The sequence below is a fragment of the Vitis vinifera genome, chromosome 4 (assembly GCF_030704535.1).
Source record: "Vitis vinifera cultivar Pinot Noir 40024 chromosome 4, ASM3070453v1".
In the NCBI taxonomy this organism is placed as follows: Eukaryota; Viridiplantae; Streptophyta; class Magnoliopsida; order Vitales; family Vitaceae; genus Vitis; species Vitis vinifera.
In genome coordinates, this window is record NC_081808.1 from 24,031,054 (window position 1) to 24,043,649 (window position 12,596).

At 33.1% G+C, this 12,596-nt stretch overlaps 1 pseudogene; it reads right to left on the reverse strand.

The window, feature by feature from the left end:
- Positions 1 to 216: 216 nt before the first annotated feature.
- LOC100243657 (G-type lectin S-receptor-like serine/threonine-protein kinase LECRK3) lies at positions 217 to 6,202 on the reverse strand (annotated as a pseudogene).
- Positions 6,203 to 12,596: the final 6,394 nt, after the last annotated feature.

Below are 12,596 nucleotides of genomic sequence, written 5' to 3' on the forward strand. Positions count from 1 at the left end.
ATTTAAAGATTTCTAGATAACTTGTGAATTTGATTATAAACCTTATAGGCTTTACCCTTATTGGAATCCCTAGAAAAAAAATACCTAAATTGGATTTTGAATCGAATTTGCCTAGGTTTTCTCCATTCCTGAGTATGTAACACTCATTGCCAAATGTCCTAAAGTACTTAAGGTTAGGTTTTCTCCCAATCCATAATTTATAAGAGGTCTACTTTGTTCATGGCCTAAGAAACTATTGGCAATGTAACATGCAATATCTAATCGCTTTAGCCCAAAATTGCATGGATGTATCGTCTGTGTGTAGCATGACTCTAGCCATTTCTTGAATGACTCTATTTTTCCTTTCAATAACTTCATTCTACTAAGGAGTTCTAGGATATGAGTACTCATGTTTAATTCCCTTTGAATCACAAAAGAGATCAACGTCAATATTGTCAAATTCTCTTCCCTTATCACTCCTAATTCTTACAATTGGACGACCTATTTCAACCTAAATTCTAGTTCATAAAGGGTTCAAGTGTTCAAAGGCCTCGGATTTTTGCCTAAAGAAACACGTGAAGGAATACCTGTAAAAACCATCAACTATAACTAGGACATATCTTTTCCTACCTCTATTTTCAGTATGCATAAGACCCATAAGATCCATATGAAGAAGGTCTAAAGGTCTAGTGTGTTGATTTCTTGAATTCTTTTGTATGTACATTTCACTTGTTTACCTTTCATGCACTCACCACAAATAGGTTTGAGCTAGCCACATTAACTCATCAATTCCTCTAACTCTATCATTATTCACTATGTGGACAAGATCCCTATAATTTATGTGACCTAACCTTCTGTGCCAAAGTTCAATTATATCAAGTTTTGCCCTACTGCACACTAGAGATGTTTTAGAGTTAGGTTTATTGCATAACAATTATCAACTGTTCTATGCCTTGTGAAAATGACTTCTCCATTTACTGGTAGCTCTTAAACTTTTTTGGAATTACTAGATAGTTGCTCATAGGATGCTAAAAATATTTAAGAAATATTGGTAAGTGAAACCCCAAAAGGGGTTGTAACCCAAGTACATGGGAAGTGTGTCAGTAGCATCAATAGAAGGAAACAGGAAAAAAAACACCCTAGGGTAACAGGATAATTACAAAGAAAAGTTAAAATTCAAGAAAGACATCCGTCCATCCCCCAAGAACTCAACCATCTATATTAATAGATTGCAACAAAAACTCCTTTTACTTCTTGTCTGGAATCTCACTTCCTGAAAAATCTGGAAATTCTGGTACAGGATGGTTTGACATTTTGAATAGGAGTGAATTCCATTTTTAAAATTTTTGGGTTATCTGTATGTTATTTACTTATTATTTTTCTTTTTGGATTTCATTATTGCATAGGGGAATTTTGTCCAAACAATGTTTTGAGGCTATCCCGACTTTTAAAAGTATGATAGATCAGATGTGACATGACTTGGAGAGATGGCACTTGAAATTAATTAGAGCATTGTTGGAAAGCAAGGGAATTTGAGGTGGTAGCAAAAGTGGGCTTGAAGGTTTTAACTATGGGGTTGGAGGAAAAGTTGAATAAAAGTAGTAGAATAAAAAGCAATTTGCAAGGGTGTAGGATATGACCCTTTTGGAATGTAACAGTGAGTTATTTTTCATGAAGCCAACCCAAATACTTGGGACCAAACTTTCTATTATTAGGATGATGACTGTTATTGAGATTGACAAATTTACATTTTTGTGAAGAGAATAATAAAAACAAGAATTGGCTTATAATTGATGGGATTGGAGGAAAAAATTATTGCATGCACATTGCTTTGAAAAGTTTGAGTAAATATATTTTCATTCTCTATTCAATAGTTCTGAAAACCCATGGTTGTTTAGAATGCCTTTTTTTCTACTTTGTTTTGGATGCATGTCCTTAGAAAAGCTACTTCTCAAGATTGGTTAGAAGCTTTACCTATTTCCAAGTTAGTCTTTTATAACTTGAATGGTTTGATAGGTGCATGATACTGAATCATTTGTTTGCACTAAGGGGTGCTTTCCTATTTTGATTATAGAATGTTATCGGGATATATATATATATATATATATATGTTATAGGTAAATTTTTGTGCCTATTTTGCCCCAATCTCCCATAAACACCCCCATCTCTTTACCACTTGAGTCAGGCCTCAAGGGTAGAATGTTATTAGGATATATTCCTTGTCATTTTTCTTTCCTCTTTTTTCTTTTTCTTTTTTATTTTTTTTTATTTTTTATATCCTTCCTCAGCATAGTTTGTTTATTTAAAAAGTAATGTTCTCCATGCTGGTAAATTTTACAGAGTTCATTTTTTCTCCGTTAACAGATTATAGGAGTGAAAAGAAGACAGATGTCAATTAGTTCTGGTTCTAAATCAAGGGATAAGGTTGTGATTGTGGAGGAGGTAACTTTACAGGGTGTTTTTGTGCTTTGGACAAAGTTTCCAAGTGCCATTGATGTAGAAAGGAAACCTGTGATGTCCATCCATTAGCATGACACAGGAGTTCTTGTTTCTTATCTCATTGCAGCCAAATTGAGGCTGATGTTGTGGAGTATTAATCTGTTTTACCAGCATTTGATATACCCTACTGATTCTCAGGAGATTATAACTTGTATTGTTCGTCATACATAGTGACTAAAATTATGAATCCAACGGTTAATTCCAGTCATTTTTGGATTTATATTTATAATCGAATGGGTTATAATTCGCTATACCGAGAGTGTGTTACTCTTTCATCAGACGGTCTTATTTCTTCCTCACTTCTACATTTATACTTACGGATATTTTTGTAAGTCTGCCCTACATTCTATATGGCTGCTCCCTGCATTCCCTAGTAAACCATCTTTTGTAGTACTAAACTTTCATGACTCCCAATTAAGCATGCTCGCGCACTTGGTAATCAAGAATTTCTTTTATTTCTGCTTGATTTACATGTATTTGTGTTCAACAAGCTAAGACCTTCACTAAGAAAACTGGTATTGAGTGTCCTCGGACCGAGCCATGGATCTGGCCAGATGTTAAGTTATTAGGAGGCATAAGATATTGAGTTGTAAGGAATTGACATGCAACAGATAAAACCATGTGTGAACTTGTGCATGAGCATCCAGAAATTTGCATTCTGTTTCTGACCATGCATGGTATTGAAGTTAGATACATGTTGTGTACTCTCATTGAACAAACCACAGCTTTACTTTTAACGTAATTGCGGAGAAATTCTAAACACAAGCTGAAGCCAGCAAGCACCTAAGGAGGGAAAACAAAAGTGCAAGATACCAATTACTATGTTTAGTCACATACACAAACACCATACCCTGAAATAGTAGTAAAACAAACATGCATTGTCCGACTCTAGATGGAAGAAAGAAAAGAACCAGGACTTGGAGGTACTGGGATGTCTACAGTACCTCCCAACATCATGAGGACCTTCTTCATTGATGGACGAAGCGATGGCTCGTCCAGGATGCACCAAAGACCAACTTTAACCATCCTATCCAATTGTCTCCTGTCCACCTCTTCATCGCCCACTAGTTTACCAAGCTGACCAGCTTCGAAACATTGGTAGACCCATTCTTCAAGAATGACTTCTTCTTCCGGGAGGCTCCAGTCTACATTCCTCCGACAACATATGGTCTCCAACAACACAATTCCATAGCTGTAAACATCTGCTTTAACCGACACTGGCTGTTTGCGATGCCACTCAGGAGCAACATAGCCCCTTGTTCCTCTGATCCCGGTAGATGTATTGGTCTGGTCATGCATCAGCAGCTTTGCTAATCCAAAGTCAGAAATTTTTGCACACCTATACTCATCCATGAGTATGTTTTGCGGTTTAATATCACAAATGTATTATCTGTGTCTCACACTCTTCATGCAGATAGAGAATGCCTCTTGCTACGTTGAGAGCAATTCCCATTCTCTCAATCCAGCGAGGTTGTTTTCCAGGTGTGAAGAGCAAATCTGCAAGTGATCCATTGCTCATGTATTGATATACCAAAAGCTTGTTTTGACCGTCAAGGCAGTAACCTAGCAATCTGACGAGATTCCTGTGGTGTGTTCTCCCAATTACTTTTAATTCATTTTGAAATTCTCTTTGCCCTTCAGCCAACTCCTTCGCTAGTTTCTTGACTGCTACAATCCTCCGGCCGTTTGATATGGCTCCCTTATAAACAGTCCCAGAAGCTCCCTTACCAATCTCTTCCTTAAAACCGTCGGTAACCTTCTCAAGTTCCATGTAGGTAAATGATCGCAGAGCAACGTCTTCAGTCAATCCAACATTCCCAGTCTCTGAGATCTTCTTGTATGCCCATAGATTCTTTCTACGAATTAGAACTCCAGATATGGCCAAGATAATGAGTGCAAAAGATGCTAATGAAACACTGATAACTAGGATGTCCGTCCGGAGCTCTTTCTTGCTTCCATGTGGAGAAACTTCTGGGGAACCCATCTTCACAAAGAGTATGTTTGAATCACCTAGCGATCTTCTCCCAAATCGCAAAGGAAGTCGTTGTTTTTTGCAACTTCCATCCTCAAACAGGGCAGCTTCACAGTTACAGTCCTCCAAGCAGGCTTGTTCACAATCTTCTTGGGTTGGTACTGATAGATTGGAGTAGGAAGCCTCTTCCCACCTGGTGTTCTCCAATGTTGACATGGTGTATTTGGTTCTTCCATCATTGCTTTTGCAAATTTCTTCTTTGAAATTTCTTATGCAGCCCGAACTCCAGTTGCTTTCCACAACAAAATAAAATCCAGGAAGACACTTACAGTCAGGCCTCTCATCAAGCAGAATACAAAACCCATTAACCCCGCATAGACCCTTAGGAGCACACTTGTCGTTTGAAGACCTCCATAAAATTGACCAGCTGCCGTTCTGACCCGAATCATGTGAGTACAGTTTGAAGATCCCATCCGGATCGATTTTCAGAAGATGGAGGTTTTCATTGTCATAACCTCCATCTGTTATATTCAATATATTGGAGCCATTAGTATTGAGCAAGTAAAGATGACCTCCACCATCAAGAAGTAGGGTCACATTATCTCCTACTCCACCTGTCTCTGATGTATAATAAGCATATGTTGGCGCGTCTGGAGTTTTCACCGGGTATTGCACAAGGTTCCCATTATTTTGCATCTTCAGGCGAAACATTCCAGTTGAGGGGTTAGTTTCCGACACACTAGAAAACAGCTCTTTCCCTGCCGAGAGACGTTGACCTGGTAAAAGGGTATCAGTTTGGAGATCAAAACTCTGCCATACGATGTCCCCATCAGAATTGTAGAGCACGAAATTTCCCGAATCCAGCATGGAAGCAGAAGAAGCTGAAGCAGAATTGGCAATCTCCTTTTGCTGACCCTGCGTTTGCAACCTGAGCCTGCCTTCACTAGTAAAGTGCAAGGTAGCGGTGCTGGGGACTGGGGGATCATCTCGGTTGGCTGTCCACACTACAGTTTTCTGGGGAATTCCGATGAGAAAAATTCCTAGATAATAGCCATTACCCTGCTTGTAGAATCCAAAGGCATATAGGCGGTTGGGTGACAGCCAAAAGGAGTTGGAAGTGGGTGTTAGAGAAGAACCTCGACTTATATTAGAACCTCTTTGCTGGGCTACTGCTGCAACACAAAATGCAGAGAGAAGAAGAAACAGTAAAGTAGTTGAAGCCATTAGAGATAAGCTTTCTCTATCTTTTCTGTTTCGGCCCTTTCCCTACAACAGTCGAGGTAACAAGTAAATAAGGGCAGGATTGCGCGTATAGGAGAAATGAGGAGCAGATGTGTCAAAGACTTTGGTCTATTTTGGATGGAAAAGTATGCAAAGAAAAGTCTTTAGTTCCAAAAGCATGAGCGTGGGGTAAGCCCTTTCCTCATTTTCTTTGTCTTGGAGTAGATGACACTGCATGTAATGTGGTTAATTCATGTGGGCCATCAAACTGAAGAACAACTGTTGGAGCTCATACTAGATTTCACAAATCTGAAGATCTTCCCCAGAAAGCTTTCTTCTCAAATGGTGGCCTAACCCTATTTCCCAGAATGAGTGTGGGCTGTTGATTTGGTGAATAAAAAGAATGATGTAACAACTAGATTAAAGAACAATAATTAATCCTCCCTCCCTCTTGTCTTTTTCATTTTATTTATTTATTTTATATTTTATATTTGAATGTAAGCCAAACTTTGATAAGGAAAGGGCAAAGGAGTGAGGTCTTTAATTCTAATTTGACACGGCTTACCTATATTATTTCTAATTTGATTCATTATTACGGCAGCCATTTTCCAAGAGCTGCATATTTGGTTTAGAAGCTCTATGACCGTGACACTAATAATGATATAAAATTATATTTCTTTAAATCTAGTGTAACTCAACAGCACATAAGAGAGTGATACTAATAATAATATAAAGTTGAGCCTAACTCTATCAGATGAGTTCTTTATATATATTCACAATTTAGTGACAAAAATTAAATTTGACATTGATTTACATATTTTATCCGAATTTCGTTACGTATTAGTGAGCTAAAAAAAATTAAACTAGAATTTCCTTAAAAAAATTGAGATAAATGCCCTTTGAACCAATGTCATGATGACTAAGGACCGCATCATATGACGAGGAAGAAGGGTTTGAAGTTTTGACTTCTTATGAAAATATTGAATAGATTTTGAGATCATTTCTTGAATTTTAGAAAATTAGTTTTTGAGAATTTTCCACCTTAATTTAAATGGAAAGAAAATTAGATGGACTTCAAGTGTTTCTAGAAGTTGAAATGACTCGATACATATTCAATTTTAAAATATATATACATACATACACACGTACATATATATATATATACATATATATATATATATATTCCTCGTTCGGTTTATTTATCACTTAAATATTTTATTTTATTTCAATTAATAAATATTTTGTACAACTCATAGATTGAACATTTGTGAATCATTTGATATTTTATATTTTATTTTTTTATTGAATCCTTCAGTTTTTTAGTTTTAGCATTAGATTCATATACTTCTCTTAATTCAAATAATATAGTAAGATTTATTTTTCTTTAAGTAGTATGGACGATCTTTAATTGATAAGCATATTCTGATTTTTTTTTTCACATTACTTTAGAAGTGTATTTTTGAATGATTATATAAATGAATATATATATATATATATATATATATATAGATATGTTAAACAACCATCTTATTTTTTTAGTAATGATTTTTTAATTAGTTTTTTAAATTCATATTTTTTATCGACCAACATGATATAAGTATGCCTAGTAAAGGCAATGGATGTACTTGCACATCCTAATTAGATGGATGAACTCAAACAAACAAATGAAAAAATAAAAATTAAAAACTTAAAAATAAAAATAAAAAGTAAAAAATAAAAAAATCTTTTTCAACCAAACGAATCATATGAGAATCTTATTCAATATACTTAAGATGAAAGATGCAAATACCAATAAATTCATTCATTAAACTTAAGTAGGATATGCAAGGTGATCCCATTAACTCTACTAGGCATAATGGGCTCATCATTTGATTTTATCATTGGTAGACCCAATATTATATTTAATAGTGTTTGTGTGCTAGATTTCATGTAACATCCTAGATTTTAAGTAGGATTTTTTTTTCAATTTTTGATTAAAAGTTGTTAATGCAATTTAAAAAATTATAAATATAATAATTAAAAATCCCTAATAATTTTAAAATAATTAAGGAAGTAAAAAAAAATAATGAACTAGCATGATTGATTTACAACAATGATAGGCAAATAACAATAACAACTTTTGCCCAATGAAAAAAATCATAGTAATAATTTGAATTGCTTATATATAAATAAAGTTGGTTAATAAGATGTAGTTAGATATGATGATATAGACATTTAATCAATAGAACTTAGTGATATTTTTTTTTACAACATTGAAATAAAATCAAATAACATTTGTAAAAAATGTTAATTATCCAAAACATGTGGAAATGACTTTTGAATTACTATTTGGCATTAAGTAGAGATGGTAAATTATGGCAAACATAAGAGTAAGAGTTAAATAATATTAAAATAAGTATTTTAATTAAATTAGCAAGGATTTGTAACAAAACATGGAGATAAAGCAATAACCAAAAACATATTTTAAAGAAAAGTTAATATTGAATATAAGTATAACATTAAATTGTAATGACCTAATTGTTTTTTTAACAAAAACAATTTGGGGAAATTTCTCCAAATTTTTATAGCAAGTTATATTCTCCTTAAATCATAAATTTCTTAAATTCAAAATATTCAACACCTATAATTAATTCAAGTGATTAAAAATAACTAGGAAATAAATGAGAATAGTTAGTTAATTTAAAGAAAGTAATTTTAGGGGACACTTGACACGTAGAGAGGAGTACAGAGATTTTAAGAGTATTATTATTATTCTTTCATTAGCTAGTGACACTTTTGGCACCCTATAAAGATAAGGAGAGATCAGTAGTAAATTTACAAGGCACTCAAAAAGTATACAATGTTAAATTGGAGGGAAAAATTGCAATTTCTTCTATTCTTCTATTTCAACTTCTCTCTCTCTTCTTAATTTTGGTGATAAGACTTCTAAAGGGTGTACGAAGAGAGCAAGGGTTAAAAGATATGTAGAGAAAACTTTCTTCCGCTATGTGAGTAATCTTACGATTAAGAAAATCGTTTCCATTTTTAAAAAATCAGATATAATTTCCATTTACAACATAGTTTTTTTCCCCCTAAATTTGGTTGAGATAATGCAGTTAATAAAATTTTATAATTTTTAACCATTTTCTTTTAGTTTACCAATAATTTGGTTGCCTTTAAAGTAAAGGAAAACGTTAACATACAGAATGTTTTTAATGTCCAAATATATATGCCTACTCGTGAGTATTCTCATTACTTATAATAGTGGCACAATGAAAAGGCTACAACCTTTTTTTTGCCCCCTCAAATTATGAGCTTTTTGATAGCCTAGAAAATGAGAATAAAAATATTGGATTCCAAGTCTTTATTCATATATATTTATTGAAAGTGTTTGAGAAGGAACTCGTATGGTGTTCTTAACTCAAGGAGATTTTGACTTGAGTTATTGCAACATTTGCAGGACCCAAATCGAAGGTCAATAATCTCTAATGCAATAGATTTGAGTTGCTATGAAGATAACTTTATGAAAAGAAGAAAATTCTCGTGAAGAGGAATATCCTATTTTTGTTATTTTGAGCAAGCAGTGTTCTTCACTTTTTTAGGATTTTTTGAAAAGATATTAAGACCCCAAATTATTTTTATAAATAGTAGACTCGGTAACAAGTTGTACCAACTAAGTTTTGTTAATTTGGAAAATATCAGTCCCATAGTAAAAAATTTTAATAAATTAGGAAACATCCGTGACAGGTTAGCCAAGACAATTTTGGACTAATCATGTTTCTCAAATTCTGAAATTTTTTAGAAAGATATTATATGACACTAAGGTTTGGTTAGTTTATTATTTTAATGATAACAAAAAAATTGAATCTAATGTTTTACATTTGAGTGTGATAGACAAAGATATCTCCTTGGAGCTATCAAGAAAAAGATACATAAAGTAAAAGTAGAAATATTAGGGAGAATCAAGAAAAGGTATATCAAGTCCATCTTTAGGATGTTTATGTAAGATGGTGGGTACATTAGGTTAGGATTGTATATCATCTATTTAAAGCACCAAAAATCATTCAATTGGACTCAAGCTTTCATTAAATATTTTCAAAATTGGATGAAGTATCTTTCTAAAAAAAAACCTCATTTGATTAATGCAATTCATGTTTTAAAATCTTTTCAAAAAGTTAAGGAGTTCATAAGCCGCTTCCCTCATAATTTTGCACTTAAACTTGAGTGTCTTTTAAAAAATCTCAAAATTCAAGGGAACTAGCCAATCTCTATGTCAATTGATCCAAGGTGGACTTAGATAAAAATGGCTTAGAGGATAGTAGCCATCAATTAAGGCTTAAACCTCAACTAGTTGAGCAAATGGTCAAACTTGATGCTCCATCAATTGATGCTTGTGCTTTAATGGTTCAGTGCAATCCTTTTTTTTTATTTCAAATGAAAAGCAATTGATGGATTGAAAAGTTAATCAATCAAACCTAACTGTGCTTAATGACTAGTTCAGGCCTCCAACTCCTATTTAAAAGTTGCATGTGTCATGTATTGTATAGAGGAGATTTCTGAATCATTGTTGAAATACTTTTTGGGTCTTTTAGAGTATTTTGAGTGCACTTTGAGCCAAAATTTTGTATATTCATTTATTACATCCTTTATCCTAGTTTCCTTGTATTCCTTGAGCTAAAATTGTAAAACAAGAATTTGTATTGAGCAATTCATTTCTTGGTAATCCTTGTGAGGGAAAAATCCAAGTGAGAGAGATCACTTAGCAATTCCCAAGTGTGAAGTATCACTTAAAGAATTGTTCAAGAGTATGACACCTCTCAATGTTTGTAGATGGTCCCTTGGTATTGAGAATCTAAGTATAGAAGGCTTGGTATTGAGAATCTAAGTATAGAAGGCTAGAATGTTTGGTTTGGAAGCTTTGGTATAGAGAAACATGAAGCTTAGGATTGAAGTAAGAGAACAGTGACCTAAGTTGGGATGGGGCCAAATGACTATAAATCATTGTTTGCAATTTTTCTTCCATTCTATCTTCACATTTCAACATCTTATTATTGGTTATGTTTGTCTCTTGCATTCATATTGTCAAAATTTGTAAAAATTGACCGTTACCCTTCCTAGGTAATTGTTAGACTAATATAAACCTAACACTGTAATACTCCTAATTATTTTTTATAAAATATTAAACTCTTTAAGGAATAACCATCTAAGTTTTATCTCATTTGGATCATGATAACCCAAGTAAAAATATGGGATAGATTGATGAATATTAGGGAGATTCAACAAATTATGATAGTTTTGAACAACTAGTGTTTCTCAAAATTTTGGAATGTTTCAATTAAGGATCTTGATTGATAGTTAATTTTATATGCTATACCTAAAAAAACAAAAAACAAAAAAGGGATGAAGATTCAATTTTGAATATGTTTCCATAGGAGAAGAATTTGGTAAATATCAGTAGGTATTTATTATTATGTGTTAAGATAGTTTTGGACTTTGGTAATTTTTGTATAATTTGAGTTTGTTATGGTTTATTAATTATTTGTATAATTTTTTTAACTCGTTATAGAGTAGATGTAGAAAGTTGTATAATTTTTTGAGCTCATTTGTTTAGTGAGAAAAATCAAGAAATTGAGTGGTATTTTAGAACCATTAATCAAGTTGAGGCTTAGTAGTCTTTTGGTAAACATTTAAATTTGCTATTAATCTTCAATAACTTTAATGAATTCAATTTCGGTAACAGGATAATTACAAAGATCCATCCCCCAAGAACTCAACCATCCATATTAACAAACTGGAAAAAAAAACTCCTTTTACCTCCTGTCCAGAATCTCACTTCCTGAAAATTCTGAAAATTCTGGTACAGGGGTTTTACATTTTGAATAGGAGTGAATTCCATTTTTTTTAATTATTGTGTTATTAGTATGTTATTTATTTATTATTTTTCTTTTTGGATTTCATTATTGCATAAGGGAATTTTGTCCAATTAAAAGTATGATAGATCAGATGTGACATGACTTGGAGAGATGGCACTTGAAATTAATTAGAGCATTGTTGGAAGCCAAAGCAAGGGAATTTGAGGTGGTAGCAAAAGTGGGCTTGAAGGTTTTAACTATGGGGTTGGAGGAAAAGTTGAATAAAAGTAGTAGAATAAAAAGCAATTTGCAAGGATGTAGGATATGACCCTTTTGGAATGTAACAGTGAGTTATTTTTCATGAAGCCAACCCAAATACTTGGGACCAAACTTTCTATTATTAGGATGATGACTGTTATTGAGATTTGACAAATTTACATTTTTGTGAAGAGAATAATAAAAACAAGAATTGGCTTATTATTGATGGGATTGGAGGAAGAAATTACTACATGCACATTGCTTTGAAAAGTTTGTATAAATATATTTTCATTCTCCACTCAATACTTCCGAAATCCCATGGTTGTTTAGAATGGCCTTTTTTTTTTATTTGTTTTGGATACATGTCCTTAGACGAGCTATTTCCCAAGATTGGTTAGAAGCTTTATTTACCTATTTCCAAGTTTTACTTTTATAGCTTGAATGGTTTGATAGGTCCATGATACCGAATCATTTGTTTGCATTATGGGGATAGATATATATATATTGATAGGTAAATTTTTGTGTCCATTGGGACTTGCACCAATTTCCCATAAACACTCCCCATGCCTTTATCACTTCAGTCTGCCTCAAGCGTAGAATGTTATTAGGATATATTCCTTGTCTTTTTTTTTTTTTTTTCTTGTCATCTTTTCTTTAAGTTTCTTTTTTGAAAAAAATGTAGGTTTTTCTTTGGTGGTGGTACCCAGTAGATTAGGTTGATACACCAAACTCTTATGGTGATTGCTTCACAGGTGTAAATAGATAGCACCTTCACAATTGTTCCTTTATTCTTCCTCACAACATAGCTAGATACATTCCTATGAATATAGTAAGAT